Source organism: Chrysochloris asiatica, unplaced genomic scaffold (genome assembly GCF_000296735.1).
Source record: "Chrysochloris asiatica unplaced genomic scaffold, ChrAsi1.0 scaffold00180, whole genome shotgun sequence".
In the NCBI taxonomy this organism is placed as follows: Eukaryota; Metazoa; Chordata; class Mammalia; order Afrosoricida; family Chrysochloridae; genus Chrysochloris; species Chrysochloris asiatica.
Window position 1 is genome coordinate 3,170,099 of NW_006408698.1, and position 23,539 is coordinate 3,193,637.

General features: G+C 38.2%; 1 pseudogene; it reads right to left on the minus strand.

Annotated features, from left to right (window-relative positions):
• Positions 1-280: 280 nt before the first annotated feature.
• Positions 281-22,062, minus strand: LOC102812347 (annotated as a pseudogene).
• Positions 22,063-23,539: the final 1,477 nt, after the last annotated feature.

Consider the following 23,539-nt stretch of genomic DNA (forward strand, 5'->3'; position numbering starts at 1 on the left):
AGCCCACAGCTCACAACAGAAACCCTCGAGTTCCTCCTGATTTCTGTTGCTTGTCTTGGAGGTATAAGAGAGGTGGAGTTGAGAGTTTGGGATAGTGGTACAATTTTTCTGCTCAGGTGCAGAGTCAGTTAGAAGGAAATTCCATGTCCTTTATTCACAGGTATTTACAGAAAACTTCAACAAAAGCACTACCGTTGAATCACGTCTAGCAGGAAGTCTGATGTTCAAAAACAGGACCCTGAAGAGTTTGAATTAAATGGCCAGAAGAAGGATGAGGTTCTTAAGGGTTCAAGCAATATGCAGAATTTATGAAAACACCATAAGATCATAGGTGGCTTTGAGGGTTCAAGGGGATTTTCCCATCATCTTTTTACCTGAACGATCTTCTTATCAGAGCCAAGAATGCCCCATCCATCAAGAGACCAGTTGTAGAAGCCACAGTTCCACCAAAGTAAGTCAGGGCTTCCTGGATAACCAATGGCCCTGCTTGGCAGGTTGGTATTGTAATAGAACAGTGCCATTCTCTTGGCATGCTGTTCTTGCTGAGCCATTAAGTACTTGACCCTCTGGACAATGGAAGGTGAAGTTTGACCCATAGCTGAAATTTCCCCAGGAGTTTTAACGGTTCATCTCTAATGGCTTAATAATGTGCAGCTCAGAACATTTAACAGTTGTGCAAGTTGGAGCTACTGCTGTACATTGTCTTGAAGGACGGCATCAAAGAATGTGGTCTCTTGTGAGTGTGAATCCAGCATTACATCCAAAGTAACAAGTGGTCTTCAAATCCAAAGTTCCTGGATGATGGGAGCATGACATTGTCATGTGCTCAAGGGTGATGAAGGCTGTACATCAAATCTCTGAAGTTGGAGCTAATGCTATGCTTTTGCAAGTGGGTAGAGGTGCTGTCCATTTTCCAGAAATTGTGTATTCCACATTCATGGATCCTTTCAGCTTAAAGCCCTTACTGCAGGAGAAGTAGCAGGTGGAGCCAACAATGAAGTCTCCAGGAGTGTCAAAACAATCTATGCTGCCCCATTCTGGGGGAAACAACTCTGGGCACCTGGTGGCTTCACATGTTGGAGAGGAACCTGTCCAGTGTCCAGAGGTAGTACAATCCAACCTTTCTGGTCCAGATAAAGAAAACCCTTCATCACAGCTGAATTAGCATGTGCATTTATAGCTGGAAACCTCAAGAGATTGGACACAGGTCATTGTTCCATTCTGAGAGTTTTGCAGACGTGTGCAGGTCAGAGCTTGGCATTCTGGAGGCTTAGCACTCCAACTCCCAGTAGCCAAGCATTGCAACACATTTGCACCCACCAGGAGCAAGCCTTCATCACAAGTGAAGCTGCAGGCTGACTGGTACCTGAAGGCACCAAAAGGATGGGGACAGTTCACTTTGGCCTTATTGGGAGTTAGAAGATCTTGCCACTGCAGAGCTTGACAGACTGGGACTGGCACTCTCCAGCCTTAGGGGCTCATCTTCCAGCACTATATCACACAGTGCATTGCTACCATAAATGATGTTTACAATGGATAACCACTCAGAATGGTTGGCCTTTCTTTCTTCCTAGTCTGTCTGTGTCCAGACATTCCACTAAAACCTGACTACCATGGGTAGCCCTGGTGATATTTAAAATATTGGTAGCATAACTTCAAGTATCACAACAACATGCAAGCTACCACAGATGAATGTTGGATTCCAAGAAAATTAAACCATGTAATTGTCTAATGCAAAATGGCCAATTCTGGTCCTTGTTATTTCATTAGTGCCCAGGATATCAATCTTTAATTGTTACATTGCATTTTTATGACTTCCAAATTTCCTAGATCCACACTGTGTACATTCCACATTCTGATTATTAATGGATGTTTCTAGCTGTTTTTTTTTTAACTCATTTTTTAATAGTTCACCGCAAGGTCAACAGTTCGAAACTACCAGCTGCTCCGCGGGAGAAAGATGAGGCTTTCTACTCCCGTAAAGATTTACACCCTCGGAAACCCTGTACAGGGTCGCTATGAGTCGGTTCCGACTCCACGGCAAATAACAACAACAACATCAGCATATGAAAGATTTTCTTCTTCCGTATCACTAATGTTTACTCTACTTTGAAGAGATTGTTTTTTGAGTTTTTTCCAACCTGAAGGACTCAATCTCTGGCATTATAACTAACAACATTCTACTACTATTCATAATCTTTCAGAAGTGGATGGCCTCTTTTTTTCTTGTTAGTATGTTTTAGTCTGGAAGCTCTGCTGAAACCTGTTCACCACTGTATTTGAAATATAAGCGGCATAGCTTCCAGTATCACAGCAACACACAAACAACCACAGTACAACAAACTGACAGATTGCTGAAGAATTTTGCCAATAGCATCCTTCAATATTGTAACTCAAGGCAGTTTTTTTTTGTTTTTTTGTGTTTTTTTTTTTTTTAATCCGGTTCTTTCAACTTGAGAAATGCTGAATACGTACTTTGCTTTTCATTTTCTAACTCCAGGTCTTTGCACTTTTCATTATAATACTTTGCTTGTCTTAAACTACCCTTCAAAATCTTCTGGATATCTCTTTTTCTTCACCATTTCTTCCTCTCTCTTAAACTATACTACATTTAATAGCAAGTTGCAGAATCTCTTTTGACATCCATTTTGATTTTTTCTTTCTTTACTCTTCTTGTTTTTTATATTGTCTTTTGCTTTCTATGAGTATGATGTATTTGATGCCATCCGACAAATCCTCTGGTCTTTGGTCATTAGTGTTCATTGCACCAAATATATTATTGAGATAGTCACTATATTCAGATGGAATATACTCTTGGTCATATCTTGGCTTTCATGGATTTGTTTGTTTTAATTTTCTTCAGCATCACCTTAAACATGTGCATGAGCAACTGCTGGTCTTTTTTCACAGTTGGCCCTTGGTCTTATTCTGACTGATGATATTGAATTCCCTCATTATCTCTTTCCACAAACGTAGTTAATTTGATTACTGTGTAAGCTATCTGGTGAATTCCACATATATGGTTACACTTTATATTACTGAAAACAAAATGGTTTTGGCAATGAATAAGTCATTGGTGATGGTGGTTCTGTGTTGTGGAATCAGTTTCAACTCATAGTAATGCTGTATAGGATTTATGAGGCTCGTAGTGGTTACAAATCAGGCTTAAGGTCAGTGGTTCGAAACTACCAGCCTTAAGGTCAGTGGTTCGAAACTACCAGCCGCTCCGCGGGAGAAAGATGAGGCTTTCTACTCCCGTAAAGATTTACACCCTCGGAAACCCTGTACAGGGTCGCTATGGGTCGGAACCGACTCGACTGCACTTAACAACAACAACAACAAATCTTTACAGGAGCAGAAAGTCTCATTTTTATCCTGTGGAACCACTGGGAGTTTCAAATTGCTGACCGTGAGATTAGTAGCCTGATTCATAACTACTACACTACAAGAGCTCTTTCAAAACTCTACTAGTGTTACTTCTATCATCAACATCATATTTTCAAGTTACCAATCATTCAGACTTTCATATTTCCATCACCAGTAATTATCAACTCATCTTGATTGCATGTTTGATCATTTCCAGAGAGCCGAACTTGTTAAAACCTTTCTATTTCTTCATCTTTGCCATTAATGTTTGTTTCATAAATTTGAATAATATTTCTATTAACAGGTCTCCCAGTCGTATTTTTATCCCCTCTAAACAGAGGAGCTCTTCTTCCAGCACTATGTCAGAGAGGATTCCTCTGCTTTTCACAGGACAATTTTTCAAAAGTAGATAATCAGCTTGTTTTAATCTGGAATCTCAGCTGAAACCTATTCACCACGGGTGACCCTACTGGTATTTGAAATACTGGTGTTCTTAGCTTCTGGCATCACAGCGACAGATTCTGTACAACAACCACCGTACTAAAACAAACTGACAGACAAATGATTGGGTGACCTGTTATCATTACTGCAAATTGTGATAAAAGATTCTATAGAAGAATCCTGATTAAAAGGGGGTAATGCAGAACAGAATTTCAAATTCTCATGAAATCCAGACATTCTGGATCCATGGAGACTGGATTAACCCTTGAAAGCTTGCCTTGAGATAATATTAAAACCTTAACACAAAAATATCCCTTGAAGTCTGCTTAAAAACAAACAACAGTTTTGCTTAACTAGTAAAGAATATCTGCCTTAAACACTGTGCTCTTTAAAGATCTATTTATATAAGATCAAATAATAACAGCCATTTAAACGAATAGATAGGAAATTTAGCAGTGAGTTTATGTTTAATGGAAGAGGAACTGCTTTGGAAAAGGAGGATAAGAATGGCTGAACAACTCAAAGAATATAATCAATGTCACTGAATTGTACATGCACAAATTGTTGAACTGATGTATGTTCTACTATGTATGTTCTCAACAACATTTTTAAGTTATATAAAATAGAAGCACATAGGTTGTAGGGGTAGGTATTAGACAAGGAACTTAAAAAGTTAAAAAAAAAGAAAAGGAGGGAGACAGAAGAGAAAGAGGAGTTTTAAAAAAAGGAAATCAAGCAATGCCTTAACATCTTAAAAATTCATGCCAACTGAAAATCAAGTTCAATCACTGCTGAAATGTTGATTGCTGTATTTTAAAGAGGAAAATTACAGCCAGATATAAATTTCCTAGATCTAACTTGAAAATGAAAGGCAGTTAAAATTGTAGAGACACTTTTAAAAACAAAACACCCTTTACTATTTGGATGCTTATAATCCTAGAAGTGTTACTTCAGTGATTTTCTTGTGTTACTCAGCAAAAATATTTATAAAAACAGCATGATTGACACAAACAGGAACTTCCCTTAAAATCTCAATTTGTTTTGTAACTAAAGTCACATTGCCAACAAATATACATTTTTAAAAAAACTTTTATTGTGAACTGAGTTAAGGTTTATAAAGCAGATCATCAGTTTTACATTCAGAAAATCATATACTTTGCATCATTACAATGATTGCATTCCCCTCCATGTACCAACAATTAACAGTATTTTTCTCCATTCACTTTAACTATTACATTCTTCCCTGTGTCTCCCACTACCTTCATCTTTCCTCTGCTAACCATCCACTTGTTGTTTATTGCCTATCTTGTCACCCGTGTTAACATGTGTCTACCCTGTAGCCCATGAATGATTTCCCTTCCCACAAAATCATCATGGATTATTTCTTATATTAAGAAAAACTTTTTAAAACTTTTTATAACATTGGTCTCATACAATGTTTGTCCTTTTGTGATTGACTAATTTCACTAAGCATAATGTCCTCTAGGAGTCCTGGTGTGGTGTTGTGGGTTAATGCGCCAGACTGCAAAGCTGTTTGAACGGCAAGGTTGGCGGTTCGAACTCACCATTGCTCCTTGGAAACCCTATACAGAGTCGCTATGGGTCAGAATTGACTCCACGGCACTTAACAACAACAATAATGTCCTCTAGGTTTATCCAAGTTTTGAGGTGTTTCACATATTCATCATTAGTTTTCAGCATTGACATAGCATTCTATTGTGTGTATGTATGTAGCAAAATTTGTTTACCCATTCTTCTGTTGATGGGCTTTTAAGCTGTCTCCATATTTTTTATGTGACTCTTGTAGACACCATATTGAAGGATCCTATTTTCCTATCCATTTTGCTCTCTCTGTCTCTTTACTGGTGCATTTAATCCAGTTACATTCAGTTTAATGTGGTTTCTTTGTTCCACATAATTTTCTGCACTGAGTTCGTTGTGGGTTTTCTTTTCATTGTCTTCATTTCTGTCATGTTAATGTTTATCAAATATTTCTGGATTTCATTTTTTATTATTTTCATGTTGTTATTGTTAATTGCCTTTGAGTCTGTTCCAACTCATAGCATTGTGTTTTTCTCTGGTTTTTCCTTTTTCCTTTTGATATTATTGTTGTTAAGTGCCTTTGAGTTAGTTTAAACTCATAGTGAACCTGTATAGAGCTTCTGAGGAGCAGCTGGTGGATTTGAACTGTTAACCTTGTGGTTCGAAATCCAGTGCTGATCCTACTACACTAGATATGCAGGTGTATTAATTTTCTTTGATGTTACTCTGCAATTATTTATTTATTTATTGCCTATTTAAAACAGCCTTGTTAAAATCTTGAAATCTATTTGATTTCTTAAACATTTGGAAGTTCTGTATGTACACTACCCCTTATATTTCTTTTTAGTTGACTTTACTATACATTGATATGTCTGGTTCCCTATATTCAATCTTGTAGGTTTATTTTACTTTAAATACTTCTATATTTGTGTTGAGTTCTAGATGGTGTTTTCATGTATAATAATCTCAGGTTGTTGTCTGCGGTTGCTGGTTGTAAGTCCAAAGAACACTCTTTAGTATTTTTTGCAAATTTGATCTGGTCATTACAAATTCCTTTAATTGTGGTTTATCAGGAACTATCATAATTTCACCATAATATTTGAGAAACAGCTCTACTGGGTATATGATTCTTGGCTGGAATATATATATTTTTTTTCTTTCAGAGTTTCATGGATGCCATACCATTGCCTTCTTGCCTGCATGGTTTCTGCTGAGAAATCAGTGTTTAGTCTTATTGGTTCTCCTTTGTAGGCAACTTTTTGTTTTTCCTGAGCTGCTTTCAAAATTTTTAAATTGTCTTTTGTTTTGGAAAGTTAGATTATGATATGTCTTTTTTTATGTTTTATTGTGAATTATGTGATAGTTTACATGCAGAACATTAGTTTTGCATTAATCCTATCGTATATCATTTCATTGCCATGGTTACAATCCCCTCCATGCATCATCATCCAACCAAAGGGTATACCCTACAAACCTGCCCCCTGGTCATCAGCACACAGCCCCTCTCTTCCTCTCTGTGTCTAAAGTCACCAACTGCTCCATCTCTCCACGTCATTGTCTCTGCCAGGTTATGATATGTCTTGGTGATTTTATCTTGGGGTCTATCCTGTTTGAGGTTTGTTCAGCTAATTGTATGCTGATTTTCTCGTCTTTCTTGATGTTTTCTTCCACTAACGCTTCAAAAATTTTCTATATGCTTTTATTTGTCTCTTCCTATTCTGGAATTCTGATCACCTGTAAGTAGTTCCTCTTCAGGGTGTCCCACATAAGTCTTAGGCATTCTTCAGAGTTTTTCATTCTTTTTTTCTAATTGTTTTTCTAGCATACTAGTATTCAGGGATTTATCTAAAGGTTAGTAATTTGGGCTTCCATTGATTCACATCTCCTCCTTTGCTCTTTTAATACATGTAACATATCTGAAATCTAATATTCATCTTCTGGATTTCTAACTGCAGGTTTAGAATTGTTTCAAAATTTGCATCCATCTTGTGTGTTTGTTCCTGTAGTGTTTTCCTGGATTCTTCTAAAAAAATTTTTTTTCTGTATTCTCTTTGCTATCCTTGATCTTTCTGTAAATCTTCATAAGGTACCTTAATATCATTCTTTTGAATTCTTTTTCAGTTCGTTCCACTACCTTGTCTTCCTCAGAAATGTTTTCTGACTTTGCATATTGGTCATTTGTTTTAGCCATTTTCTTTTTTTTTTTTCTTTGTATGAACTAAAATTGTTGTCTCCGGGGCATTGTGGAGTTATCGTATTTGTATTTAATTGATGATTGTGTGTGGATGTGCTCTCAGGCTATCATCAACTGTCTCCTGCGAAAGTATTTAGATAATGGAAGTGCATACATCATTCTTGTTTGCTGTTTTGCACCTCAGGATGGGTTTGGCTGGGGTTGGCTGCTGTCTATTGTTGATCCAGTGGTATAGGGACTGGTATAAGCTCTTGGCCAGTATGTAGCTGCAGAAAATATTGTTGTAACTGGGCTGTATGGGCATGGTTGCTGTCACCTGTCAGGTGGGAGAGAGAAAAACACTCCAAATCTCACAGGAAAACAAATTAGAATTAACAAACAAGGAATAAATAATGAAAACTGAAAACAATAAAGATAAAAATAAATTAAAATAGGCATCGACCAGAAAAAAAGAGTATAATAACTATAAAGACAAAACTGTGACAGGAAAAAAGAGCATGAGAGAAGAACAAGAGAGGAAATAAAAAGAAGAAATGTTAAAAACACTTAGAAAACCCAAGGAAAGGAAAAATGAAAAGAAAGAGCAGAGAGTAATAAAGAAGGATCAAAGTGGGGGAAAAGAAGGGAAATGAGAAACAAAAAAGAAGGACAAACAAAAACAGAGTTATAAAGATACAAAATGCAAAGAATTGGAAAGAGAAGATGAGAAAGAGAAAGAACAAACAAACCAAAACTATGAAGAAACAAAAGGGAAACAAACTAACAACAACAAACAAACAAACAAACAAACAAAAAAACAGTGCAGTTGTTGGACCTGGAGAGGGAAAACTCTGGAGGTTCCTACAAGCTGAATAGTTCATGAAATAGGTGTGGGACTAAATGAGATTGTCACAATTGAAAAGGTAGATGTTTTGTAACAAAAAAATGGAGAGTGGTTAATCTCACATTCTAGGAACAGAGGACTCTAGGACCATCAAAGGAGAAGAGCACAAGTGTAGTGCAGGACTCTACCCAGAGAAGCAGTGACACCAGCGATGGAGATAGAGATGGGGACATGGAGAGAGAGAGCTGCTGAGGACTCTACATTCATGGAAAGAGAGGGACTGAGAGCTGGAAGCCAGGAGGCAGACTTACAGAATGTGCCCTTTGGTGATGTACATTATTATATGTGTCAGAGAGTTTTTTGTTTTGTTTTGTTTTTGTTTTTAAAGAGCTAAAATGAATAGAGAGAAATACTGTTAAGTGATGATACATGGAGGGAATTATAATCATTGTACTGAAACAAAGTATATCATTTGTTGAATGTAAAACTGGTGATCTGCCCTGTAAACTTTCAGTCAGTTCACAATAAAAATAAAATAATAATAATAAGATAAGCACTAGACCACTAGGTCGGTTTGACAGTTTGAATCACAAGATCACGGGTTCAAACTCACCAGCAGATCCTCAGAAACCCTATAAAGGATTGCTATGAGTAGGAACTGATTCCATGGCACTTAACAACAACCTTCTTAGAAAAACAATGGGAAATATGTGATTAAACCCAACCCATGTTTTTAAGGTTGAAAAAAAATCAGATTGTAAGAAAGCACAACTTTTGTCAAGCAAAAATTTGAGACTCTTTTTCTAAAATAATATTTCACATTTTACTCAGCGTCACAAATTTAAGACAATTTTCTCTTTAAAAAAATACTCTTTATAGACTGAGGCCTCATTTTGTTTGTGATTGAACAGATATGCCCTAGGCTACATAATTGAAATTTCCAGATAGCTAAACGATTAAATATTAAAACTTAGTACTAAATTTCCATCAACATAAAGATAGAAATAAGAGAAGGATGTCCATTAACTTTACTAAAAATTAATATTTTTCTAGGAGTGTTAAAAAATTCAATAAGATAAAGAAAAAAGAGAAATGTATTATAAAGGAAGAGTCAAGTTACTATTATTAATAGATATACAATTGCTGTCTTTGTTTTCTAGGTTGCCATAGCAAAATTCCTCAAAGCAGGTGGCTTGAAATGTTGTTTTCTCACCATTCTGCAGTCTGTTGTTATTCGGTGCCATCCGCATGGTTCCAACTTGTAGAGATCCTATGTATAACGGAATGAAACACTGCCTGATCCTGTACATTCCTCAAAATTGTAGCTATATTTGAGTGCAATGTTGCACTCTTTATGTCAGTCCATCTTGTTGGAGGTCTTCCTCTTTTTTACTGACTCTCTACCTTATTAAATAAGGAGCTCTGGTAGAATAGTGTTTATGAATTGGGCTGCAAACCTCAAGGTCAGCAGTTCGAAACTTCCAGCTGTTCCATGGAAGAAAGATGAGGCTTTCTGCTCCCGTAAAGATTTACAACCTCGGAAACCCCGTAACCCCGTATGGGGTCACTATGAGTTGGAACTGACTCCATGGAACATAACAACAACAACCTTATCAAATATGATATCCTTCTCCAGGAACTGATCTGTCCTGACAGAATGTGCAAAATATATAATATTAGAAGTTCAAATTCAGAGTGCTGACACTTATCTGTCTGATCTAGGGCAATACTCTTCCTTACCTCCTCCAGCTCTGGCAACCCTGAGAATTTCTTAGTATACCTTTGCTTATAGAATTATCTTCACTTGAAGTCTGTCTTCCCCATGTGATACTGATTTCATATTGGTGAATGCCCTCTTATAAGACACAGTCCTATAGGATTAGTCGCACACTACTCAAGGTATGACCTCTCAGATAATGTCTTTAAAGAAAGACACTGTGGATGGAGGTTCGAGTGGAGGTGCAGTGAAGTTCGCCATCAGCAATAACACAGAATACCAGGCAAAACAGATCCAGGGCAGAACTCCAAAACTCAGAACCACAGAGATAGGAATATTTTAAAGATTTGAAGGCTTATAGCCTGTGAAATTTGGAGCTGAAGTAAAAAATGGCATACTGTGAATCTGCTGGGCTGGGCTCAGAGGCCTGGAGCTGACATCCTGGGCAAGACCAAAAGGCAAGACGAAACAAGGGGAGCAGAAACACCACAGAAAAACGCCATGGGACAAAGGTGGACAACATACTTTGTCAGTTTTGGTTTGTTCTGATTTTCTTTTTTGTTTTGTTTTGTTTTGGTATCTGGTAATTGACACGCCCACTGTTTGACCACCTCCATTCTGGTGAATAGAGGGAGAGCCTGAGCTATGTGGCCACTCCCCACCCTCACTGCTGGTGGGTTCTTCGCCAGCCCTGAACTTTCTTATCTGTTTCTGTTTTGTTCTGTTCTTTAACACGGGAAAGAGAAGGAGTGGGATCTAGGGAGGTAAAGGGAGTTAAAAAGCAAAACAGGCCAAGGGTTGGATTGGAGTCTGAGGTATAGCATAACAACCAACACTGGCAACTTGGAATCTCACGGGCAGCTTTGAAGACAGGAACCTGAAGAGAGGACATTAAAGTCATACCCATATTAGGCTATAGATTTTTATTTTTATTTTTAACTTCTTTTTCTTCTCTCCCTCCTCTCCCTTTTCTGTGATTAGATACTGCAGTATAAAGTCTTGTTTTTGTTATTGTTGCTTTTTAGTGTTTTTTTTTCTTTCTTTCTTTCTTTCTCTCATTTTTTTTTTCTTTTCTCTGGTGCTGTTTTGCTGTTATATGCCCAGCCTTCTGCCTTTTGAGGACTCTTTTTCTCCATTTATTACACAAAAATGTTAGCAAGTGTAGCCATATAGCCAAGCTACAATCATACTCTATAAAACACCAAACCCGAGACAAGAACCAATATCAACTGCCATAAACCAGGGAAACAGACAACAACTGTGAAAGTTAATTTGAGTTATGCAATAAGAAGAGTGAAAAGGGAAGCCAACATCCTGATCACATCTTCCTGGAAGCAATCAGAAAGCATAAAAAATTACCAAAACATATACTCAATTAAGTATTGAGGCCACAGATCAACATTCAACATGTCCAAGAAGCAAAAGCAGATGACCATATCAGCACATGTCCAGAAAAAAGATAAAATGTCTGAGACAAATGACCTAGAAGTAGACCTGGACTCCATTCTGGAAGGAGGGCAGGCCTTGGAAATGCCTGAGAAAGAATTCAGAAAAATGATTACAAAATATTTCAAAACACATTACAATGGGGTTGAGAAAAATAAGGAAGAAATCAGGAAAGTGCTACAGGAACAATCAAATAAGATACATACAGCATTGTAAACAATTCAAAATCTACAGAAAGAGGGCCAAAGGATCAATAACAAAATACCAGAAATAGAGAACACTCTGAAAGGGCAGAAGACTAGAATAGATGAGATGGAAGGCAGAACCAGTGAGCTGGAACACAAATCTCTCAATACCAATAAGATAGAAGAACAAACACAAAAATGGATAAAAAATTCTGAAGAAGGTCTAAGATTAATGTTGGACAATATGAGGAGGAATCATTTAAGAATTATTGACATTCCAGAACAAAAAGAATCATACAAGTCCACAAAGCAAATAGTTGAAGAACTGCCGGAAGAAAATTTCTATAACATACAGAAAAATGAAAAGATAAACATTCAAAAAGCTATACGATTCCAGGAAGGGTAGACCCCAAAAGAAAATCACCAAGACATATCATAGTCAAGCTCTCCAAACTCAAAGATAAAGAGACACTTGTGAAAGCAGCCAGGGAAAATAGAATGTCACATACAAAGACAAGCAAGTCAGATTAAGCTCGGATCTCTCAGCAGAAACCATGCAAGCAAGAAGGCAATGGGGAGACATATATAAAACCTTGAAAGAAAAATATTGCCAACCAAGAATCCTTTATCCAGCAAAGCTATCAATCAAATATGTTGGTATAATCAAAACATTCCAGGATAAACAGAAGCTAAGGGATTTTCTTAAAGCCCACCCTGAGTTACAAAACATCCTAAAAGGAATTCTGTGCACTGAGAACCAACAAGAACAGACTACAACCAGAGATTTACATATGTGGTAGCACATCCCTTAATTAAGTCAGCAGAATGAAGAGTTCTTAACAGTACAAAACTATAAAAACAAATTCAGAGAATCTGGGAGGTCAGTCTATGATCAATACAAGTACAATATTAAAAAAAGTTAAACATGTAGGAAGAGAGATCTAGATAGTGAGAAGTTCAGGTCGATTACAGGATAAAATAGACTGCAATAAATGGAGAGAAAAATTAATGGACTATAAGGCAACCTCAAAGAAAATTAACACTTCACAACATACCAAGAAAATGAAAATCCAAGAAGAACATGGAAACATTAAAACTATGAGGAAACTCACAAGAAAGAGTAAAAAAATCATGAACTCAACAATGGAAACACAAACAGAACAAAGAAGCAGCAACACCATAAAAAAAAAAAAAAAGCAAAACAATGGCCGCAATTAATCAACAACTATTGATAATTACACTGAATGTAAATGGATTAAATGTACCTGTTAAGAAAGGGAGGGTGGCAAAATGGATAAGAAAACAAGATCCTTCAATATGCTGTCTGTAAGAGACACATCTCACACACAGAGACAAAAACAGATTAAAAGTCATAGGATGGAAAAAATATACCAAGGTAATTGCAATAAAAAACAAACAGGAGTGGCAGTATTAAACTCTGATAAAATAAACTTTAAGGCAAAAAACAGCATAATAGATAAAGATGGACATCATCTCATGATTAAAGGGACAATTGAACAAGATGAACTAACCATAATAAATATCTATGCTCCCAATGAAAGAGCTCCAAAAAATATATAAAACAAACTCTAATGGATTTGAAGAAGGAAAAAGATGAATCTACACTAATAATGGGTGATTTTAATACACTGCTTTCAAAAATGGATAGAACAACCAGAAAGAAACTTAACAAAGACACAGAGGAACCAAACAATGCAATCAGGCAACTGGATCTCATAGATTTGTACACAGCATTCAACCCAACAACTGCACAATACACATTCTTTTCCAGTGCACATGGAACATTCTCCAGAATAGACCATGTTTTAGACCTCAAAACAAGTCTCCATAAGTTTACAAATATAAAAATACTACAAAGCATTGTCTCAGACCACAATGCTATCAAATTAGAAATCAACAATATGACGATCAAGGAAATCAAGTCAAATACATGGAAACTGAATAACACCCGATTGAAAAGCTACTGAGTAGTAAAAGAAATTAAATGTGAATTCACAATGTTCCTAGAAATAAATGAGACCAAAAACACAGCCTACCAAAATCTTTGAGACATGGTGATAATGGTGCTGAGAGGACAAGTTATTGTAATAAACGCACACATCCAAAAAGAAGAAAGAATCAAAATTAACACATTAACACAGCATCTATAACAATTAGAAACAGACCAACAGAGGGAACCCACAGCCATGAAAACAAAAGAAATAATGAAGTTTAGAGCAGAAATAAATGAGATAGAAAAACTATAGAAATAATCAACAGGACAAGAAGCTGGTTCTTTGAAAGAATTAACAAAATCAACAGACCATTGACAAACCTAACAAAGAAAAGAGGGAGAAGACACAAATAACATGCATTAGAAACTTCATGGACGATGTCACAACAGAAGCAAAAGGAATCAAAAGGATAATAACAGAATACTATGAAGAGTTGTACTTCAACAAATTTGAAAACTTAGAAGGGATGGATACATTTTTAGATAAACAAGACATACCTAAATGTACACACAGTGAAGTAGAAAACCTGACAGACCCATAACAAAAGAAGATATTGATCAGGTCATCAAAAGTCTCCCAACCAAAAAAATTTCAGGCCCAGATCGCTTCACTGGTGAATTCTACCAAACATTCAGGGAAGAGCTGTCACCAATTCTACTCAAATTATTCCTGAAGATAGAAGAGGATGGAAAACTTCCTAATACACTTTATGAAGCAAGCATAGCCCTCATACCAAAACCAGGGAAGGACATTATTAAGAAAGAAAACTATAGACCAACATCCCTCATGAACATAGATGCAAAAATTCTCAACAAAATCCTAGCCAACAGAATCCAGCAACACATCAAAAAGATAATACATCATGATCAAGTGGGATTTATATCAGGGATGAAAGGATGGTTCAACATTAGAAAAACAAGCAATGTTATCCACCATATAAACAAGAAAAAAGAAAAGAACCACATGATCACATAGATTGATGTAGAAAAGGCATTTGACAAAATCCAACATCCATTCCTGATAAAAACTCTCAACAAAATAGGAATTGAAGTGATATTCCTCAACATAATAAAGAGCATATATAAAAAACCAACAGCCTACAATACTCTCATTGGAGAGAAACTGAAAGCCTTCCCTCTGCGAACAGGAACCAGACAAGGATGCCCTTTGTCACCACTCCTATTCAATACTGTGCTGGAAGCCTTAGCAAGAGCTATACAGCAAGACAGGAAAATTAAGGACATCCAATTTGGCAAAAAGGAAGTAAAACTTTCCCTATTTGCAGACAATATGATCTTATACGTAGAAAACCCCAAAGACTCAGTAAAAAAGCTAATAGAACTCAATGGAAGATTCAGCAAAGTGGCAGGATATAAGATCAACATACAAAAATCAGTTGGATTCCTCTATACCAAAAATGACAGCGTTGAAAAGGACATTAGGAAAGCAATACCATTTACAATAGCCACCCAAAGGATGAAATATCTAGGAATAAATGTAACCAGAGAAACAAAGGACTTACACAAAGAAAACTACAAAACACTACTACAAGAAACCAAAAGAGACTTACAAAAATGGGAGAATGTACCATGCTTCTGGATAGGAAGACTTAACATTGTTAAAATGTCAATACTGCCCAAAGCAATTTACACATATAATACAATCCCAATCCAGATTCCAACGACATTCTTCAAAGAGATGGAAAAAACAATTACAAACTTTATATGGAAAGGAAAGAGCCCAAGGATAAGCAAAGCACTGCTTAAGAAGAATAAGGTCGGAGGCCTGTCACTTCTCGATTTCAAAATTTAGTGCACTTCTACCGTGGTCAAAACAACTTGGTACTGGTACAATGAGAGATACATAGATCAATGGAACAGAAACGAGAATCCAGAAATAAACCCATCTACATACAGCCAAATAATTTTTGACAAAACACCTAAATATACCACATGGGGAGGAGATAGTCTCTTCAACAGATGGTGCTGGCAGAACTGGAAAATAATATGCAAAAGACTGAAACAAGACCTTCACTTCACACCTTATACAAAAACCAACTCAACATGGATTAAGGACCTAAATGTGAATCTCAGAATTATGAAGATCATCAATGAAAAAACTGGGACAAATGTGAGGACACTAATTCTGGGAATATACAGACTACAAAACATTTTGAAACCACACAAACAAAAGTAGACAAAATAGATGACTGGGACATACTAAAAATTAAAAAGTTATGTGCATCAAAAGACTTCACCAGAAGAGTAAAAAGGGAACCCACAGAGTAGGAAAAAATCTTTTGCAATGACACATCAGACAAGAGACTCATTTCTAAAATATATAGGAAACTACAACACCTCTACAAGAAAAAGGCAAATAACCCAATTAAAAAGTGTGCACAGGACATGAACAGACACTTCACTAAGGAAGAGATCTGGGCAGCCAACAAACATAAGAAGAAATGTTTACTTCTTTCATCATTGACTTTGATAGTCTTCAATTTGTTATTACAGGTCTAGTAAAACATTTGTTATTCTTGTTAGGTACCATCAAGCCTGTTTTGAGCCATGACGACCCTATGTACACAGAACGAAATACCACATGGTCCTGCACTATCCTCACTGTTGCTACTGCCACTATGTCAATTCATTTCATTGAAGTTCTCCCCTTCCACATTACCAAGAATGATGTCTTTCTCCAGGGACTGGTCCCTCCTGATAATACATCTGAAGTATGATAAATAACTCTGGTCATCTTGGCTTCTTCCAGCACAGATTTATCTATTCTACTGGAAGTCCATGGTACATTTAATATTCTTCTCCAACACCATAACTAAAACTCATCAATTTTTCTGTGGTCTTCCTTATTTATTGTCCAACTTTCACACACATAGGTTGAAAATACCATGGCTTGGGTCAGGCGCACGTTTGTCCTCAAATTGACATCTTTGCTCATCAACACTTTAAAGAGGTCATAGTAATTATAGTAAACCATATGACTGTACAATTCAAAATGGTCAATACCATTCCATTTCAACACATCAATGCCTAGGATATGGATCTGTATGCATTCCATTTCATTTTAGACGACTTTGAATTTTCCTAGATTCGTACTTTGTACATTCCACATTTTGATTATTAGAGGATGTTTGCAGCTGTATTTTTTTTGTTTTTGTTTTTTTCTCATTTTGAGTTGTGTCCCATAAGCAAATGAAAGCTCCAAAAGCTCTGCCTCACTCATATCATTAAGATCAATTCCACTTTGAGAAGGCAGATCTTCCCAAGTTGTATTTTGAGTACCTTCCAATCTGAGGGGCTCATCTTCCAGCACTGCATCATACAATGTTTCACTGGTATTCATAAGGTTTTCAGTTGCTAATCCCTCAAAAGTGTACCACCTATTGCTTTTTCCTAGTTTGTTCTTAGTCTAAAGCTCCAGTGAAACATGTTGACTAAGAGTTAAACTGCTGGTGTTTGAAACACCAATGGTATAACTTCCAACATCAGAGCAACAAGAAAGCCATCACAGTATGGCAAACTGACTGACAAGTGGTAATATTGATCAATGTTGTTAGTGCTGTTGAGCATAGTGATCCTGTATAGAATTTCCAAGGAGCTTGAAGCATCGGCCTTGTGGTTCAAACCAACCTTCTGTTCCAATGATTAATCCCACAGTGCCACACCAGGACTCCAATGATCACTATTAAGTCTATATTAAACAATATATTGATTATCAATTGTTGTTGTTGTTGTTAAGTTGGATCTCACTCATAGTGACCCTGTATAGGGTTTTCTAGGAGCAGCTAGTGAGCTTGAACTGTCGACCTTGCAGTTCAAACCAATCTTGCCATCCAGCACATTATTCCTCCATGCTACCCCAGGACTATTATTTATTACAGTTATTTAGAACTAGCAACGTTGCAGTGAAGTTACAGCTTATTGAACTGTGAAATTTTATATTGGCTTCATATTAAGTGATGACAGAGGGTTCTATCCCAATTTTGAGATAAGCAAGAAAAAAGGAAGCAGTTGCTGAACTATAGGGTAGTATCCTGAACCCAGATGTGGACATTAGTTATCCACTGTCTATAGTGCTTTGATACCAGTATAAAAGCTAAGAACTATCATCTTGAAAACAAGCTAAATCAATATGTCAGACAAACCATATAAATCCAAACTGAGAAGAAAATTCTGGGCATAAAATCAATGTGATGGAAACTGTGGGGTAAACATTTAAAGTAAAGGGTTGGAAACAGAGTCTACAGCAATGTTCCGAGCCAACTATTTGCAACTGTAGTGAGGAATTTTTATGGTTATGTGGCTAAAGATGGGAAATAAAATATTCTTAAGAGTTCAGTTCAGAGGTTTACATAGTTTTCTGCTTTTTAAATTCATGAGAGTTTTAAATTACATTTCTCTCTTTTTTATTACTTTAACTTCTCACTTCTGCTACCACTGTGTGTACTTTTTTTTTGCTCAACACTCTCATTTTTAATTTTTAAAATTTATCATCTGCTGTAAACTGGAAAACAATAAATATAAATATGTTAGAATATTTATAGTATAAAAATTGTTTTCGTTGTTTTGTGCTGTCAAGTCATTTCCAACTTATAGCAACTCTGTATAGTGTGTCCAAGAAGTAGCTGGTGGTTTTGAAACTTTGACATAACAGTGCTTATCCTACAGTGCCATATCAGGACTCCAGTATAAACATAGGTGATGATAAAAATGATAGACTTAGGAAAACACCATTTTGTCACAATAATATTGTTGTTAGGTGCCATTGAGTTGATTCTGACTCAGCAACTCTGTGCACTATAGAATGAAAAAGACCCAAGTTTTGAGCCATCCGCACAATTTTTATGCATCAATCCATTATTGCTGCTGGTGTGTCAGTTCACCTTGTTGGGAGTCTTTCTCTATTTTGATGATCCTCCATTTTTCCAAGCATGATGTCACTCTCCAGTGATTGGCTGTTCCTGACAACATGTCTAAAGTTTGAGATATGAAGTCTTGCCATCCTCATTTTTAAGGAGAATTCTGGTTGTAATTCTTCCAAGATAGATTTGTTTGTTCTTCTGGGAGGTCCTGTACTGACTGTTGCAAACATTTTTTTTCGTTTTGTTTTGTTTTTTATTTAAATTTTTTATTGTGGATTGAGTAAAAGTTTACAGGGCAGATCATAAGTTTTACATTCAACAAATCATACACTTTGTTTCATTACAATGATTATAATCCCCTCCACATACCATTATTTAACAGTGTTTCTCTCTATTCACTTTAGCTTTTTTGTTTGTTTGTTTATTTAAACACTCAGGCATATATAATAATTTGCACCACCAAGGGGTTAATTCTGCAAGTCTGCCTCCTGGCTGCCAGCTCTTAATCCTCCCTTCCCATGAATCTAGAGTCCTCAGCTGCTCCGTTTCTCCATGTCCCCATCTCTGCCTCCATCACTGGTGTCCCTGCTTCTCTGGATAAGGTCTCACATTCCACTTGTACTCTTCTCCTTGATGATCCTAGGGTCCTTTGTTTTTGGACTGTAAGATTAGCCACTCCCCTGTTTTTGTTACAAAATTTCTACCTTTACAATTGTGACAGTTGCAATTAGTCGTGATAACAATTACTATTGAATCATAATAATCATATCTCCATTTCTTTTTACCACACTCATCTAGACAAGATGAAAACTTTCAGTAGTGATTCTTTCTTTCCCCACACACTATTAAACTAAGTTCCCCCTTTAAACCTTGTAAGCCAGTTGCCTCATGACTTTATCATCCCTTCATTTTAGGCAGCCAGTGTCTAAGTTACCATTCCAATCTACCCTGTGTACAGAGGAGATAGCATTGGTACTTGATGTGAAGACTCCTTCCCTCTCTGTTGGTATTTAGATTTACTACCTCCATGAGTATATGTCAGATTCATAACATTTTAGCAATTTAACTTGTTTCTATCATCTAAATTTTAAATTATTATTATTATCTTCCTCCAGTTTAGTTCTGGTTATCAAGCCATCTGTTGATGTTGTTAGGTGCCATTGAGACTGTACTCATTCATAGCGAACTTATGCACAGCAGAACAAAACACTGCCCCATCCTGGGCCAACTTCATTACCATTAACAAGCTTGAGTCCATCAAATTTGCCACTTGGCCAACCCAACTCGTTGGGGATCTCCCTCTTTTTCTCTGACCCTCCAACTTACCAAACATGATATCCTTCTCCAGGAACTGGTCCCTCCTGACATCATGTCTGAAGTATGAGAGACGAAGCCTGGCCATCCTGGCCTCCAAGGATCACTCTGGCTGCACTTCTTCCAAAATGGATCTGTTGGTTCTTTGGGCAGCCCATGGCACTTTCGATATTCTCCTCCAACACCATAACTCAAAAGCATCAATTATTCTATGGTCTTCCTTTTTCACTGTCCAGCTTTCGCATGCATATGAGATTACTAAAATACCATGAATTGGGTCAGGTGCACCGTAGTCCTGAATCTGACATCCTTATTCTTCAACACTTTAAAAATATCTTGTGCAGCAGATTTTCCTAATGCAATACGCCGTCTGATTTCTTGACTGCTGTTTCTGTGAGTGTTCATGGTTGATCCAAGAAGAATGAAGTCCTTCACAACTTCAATCTTTTCTCCATTGATAAAAATGTTGTTTATTGGTCCGGTGGTGAGGATTTTTATTTTCTTTACATTGAAATGTAATAATCCATGCCAAAGGCTGTGCCTTTTGATTTTCATCAGTAAATGGTTTAAGTCCTCTTCACTTTCAGAAAGAAAGGTTGTATCATCTGCATATCACAGGTTGTTAATGAGTCTTCCTCCAACCTTGATGCCACATTTTTCTTCATATAATCCAGCTTCTCAGATGATTTGCTCAGCATACAGGTTGAATAAGTATGATGAAAGAATACAACCTTGTCACACAACTTTCTTAATTTAAACCATTCAGTGTTCCCATTTTCTCTTCAAACAACTACCTCTTGGTCCAGGTACAGATTCCTCATGAGAACAATTAAGTATTCCTGAATACTCATGCTTTGTAATGTTGTCCATACCTTCTCATGATCCACACAATCAAAAGCTTTTGTTTAGTCAGTAAAGGACAGGGAAACATCTTTCTGATGTTCTCAAGACATCTAAACTAGGTCAAATAGATACTATCTGCAAGTTTGGGTATTTTTTTGTGCATCTCCCCTCACCTCAAATCAGCTGGATGTTTCAATCTCAGCTCTAGCCCTCTATGGCTGTATTATTATCCATTGGCTCAGGTGGCCCCAGGTCTCACCACACTTTGGACCAACCAGCCCTTGCTCTTCTTTCTCTCATCTCTAGGAATGTGGTTGAAATCACTCTATTTCTTCATTGCTGCCTTTCCTCCTCTTCCATTCAGCAATGTGGTTGCCAGAAAGCTTATATGCCTGCTTATGTATTACCTTTGAGTTTCAGTCTTAGAGGGGGGCTTGTCTTGAAGGAACTTGGTTGTTTGCCTTGATGGCTTTTGGGTGAACAGCTTGCTTATTCTTGTAGTAGCCAGTCATACTGACATTTTTGTTTGGGGTTTTTCCTCATGAGCTTTCTTTGAAGATGTATCTTCTGTCACTCCAGCTGTTCCAGGCTGGTCTGCTTATACTTTCTAGTGGGGATGTCCCACCTCATAAAATTCTGGATGGGACTCAGGGCTCCACCTAAGGCACTATACTCTGCAAAGGCTCCACAAGAGTCCTATTTCACTGGGAAGTTCTAGAACCTCATTTAGGTTTTCCAATCAGTTATAGGCTTAAGACAGGCTTACAATTTTTCTGTAGTCATGTTTCCCAGCGTTCCTTTCTATCCAACTCAACATATCATAATCAACATCTTCAAAGTTAAATATAAAGAGACAATCCTGAAAGCAGTTAAGGAAATAGTAACTTTACATAAAAGGACAAGCAAGTCAGATAAAGCTCGGATATCTCAGCAGAAACCACGCAGTCAGGAAGGCAATGGGGAGACATATAAAAAAAACCCTGAGGGCACTCCCCTGACCAGTGGGACAGGTACGTGAGCTCGGGAGAAATACGGGACAGGGTCACAATAGGGGCCCCAGCCTGGTAGACAGACAGCTTTTGGGCAAACATAAAACATTAGGCAGCAACTCTATAAACTTGGTTTTTTAAAAGAACTAACAACTGAGAAGTTACGAGCATTTTTAACCCCCACCCGCCTGCTTCTAGCTCTTACCTGGCGTAGGGCGCCGCCCACTGCGGAACCTAACAGGCCCCGAGCAGACGCTCTCAGAAGGACCACGCTTGCAGAGAACCAGTGAGCCCTCAGGAACCAACATTGTCCATCCCAGGGGGGTCCTCATAGCCACATTAGGCATTACCGGTGAATATATAGGGAAAATTGGGGGGCCCAAGGCACAGGGGGAAAAGAGGCATTTGTCACGTCATCAAAGACAGACACTATCTGCCTGCAAGCACGAAGTCCATCCTCCACCTCTTCAACCTAGGTCAACTCCCCACTCAGTCTCAGGGACTGGGTGGAAACTAAATAGCAACTCAATTCCAATGACAAAACACCCCTGATCTGGCTTAATCTGCCAGACCACAAACTGAAGAGTTGCACGAACTGTGGGCTGCAGCTCCTACAGGAATCCATATACTAACTAGTTGTGGGTCAGAATCCACCCCACAGCATCTCAATAAGTGGCAAAACCTAGAGGGAGCCAAAACCAGAGTAATAACATTTTAGATTAACTGAAGAAGCGCAGAGGGCAGGAATCCCTGGCGGCTAGGTCGAAGGTCACCGGCAAAAGAGGCTCAGAATCCAAAGCAAAAAGGAGCCAAGACAGAGCTCCCGGATTCAGATCCACAGAAATAGGAGGGGTCTAGAGGCTGGGAGATTGTAGCCAGTGGAACTTGGAGCGAAGGCAGAAGGGTGTGTACCCTTGGGCCCTTTGGCCAGGCTAGGTGATCTGGGCCAACAGCCTGGGAGAAACAGAGCGGCTGGAATGAATAGGGGCCTCAGAGTCGCCAAGTCGTGGAGACGCGCCACAGGAACATCTAGGGTGCCTTGCCGACCTTGGGTCGTTCCGAACTAGTTATATTTTCTAGTTTCTTTTTCATCTTTCTTTGGTGTTGGGAGGGGTTGCGCTCACGGTTTGCCCACATATGTCTGGGCGAGAGGAAATAAGGGATTAGACCAGCGGCCGGAACTGGCTCCCACCCCCAGCGCTCTCCTCTGCCAGGAACACACGTTCCTGGGCTAGGCTGAGAAGAGGAGTGGGTCTGCTTTTTTTCTTGGGTTTGAAAGAGAGCCCAGCTAGTGCAGTGAAGTGGGGTGCTGCACCGCAGATTCCTTTGAGCGACAAGCCCAGTGGGACAGAGCCGGTGGCTCACACTCACCAACCACTCATAGGAAACCATATACAGGTGACAGGGCTGGGCTGTGTGTACTACTCAGTTGGCTTGCACTCATGGATTTGAGAACAGTCCCATTGTAGCATGGTGGGCTGGAGTGCCACTCAAGGGCCTTTGGGTCTGCTGGGTCGGAGGCTCAAGCTCATGGGCCACTCTTCAGAGTCCCAGTGCGGGGGACACAGATACTTGTCATATGAAGTCTGCCTACTCGTTTTCACTGGTTTGAAGGGAGTCTGGCACAGCGCTGTGGGCTGAGGTGACGCACTACAGGGCCTTTTGAGCTTTAGGCCCAGCGGTTCGTGCCTGCCAGCCGCTCCTTGGAGACCCTATACAGGGTCGATACAGGTCGGAACTGACTAGACAGCACCTAACAGCAAGGAGAAGAGGGCAGAAGTGACT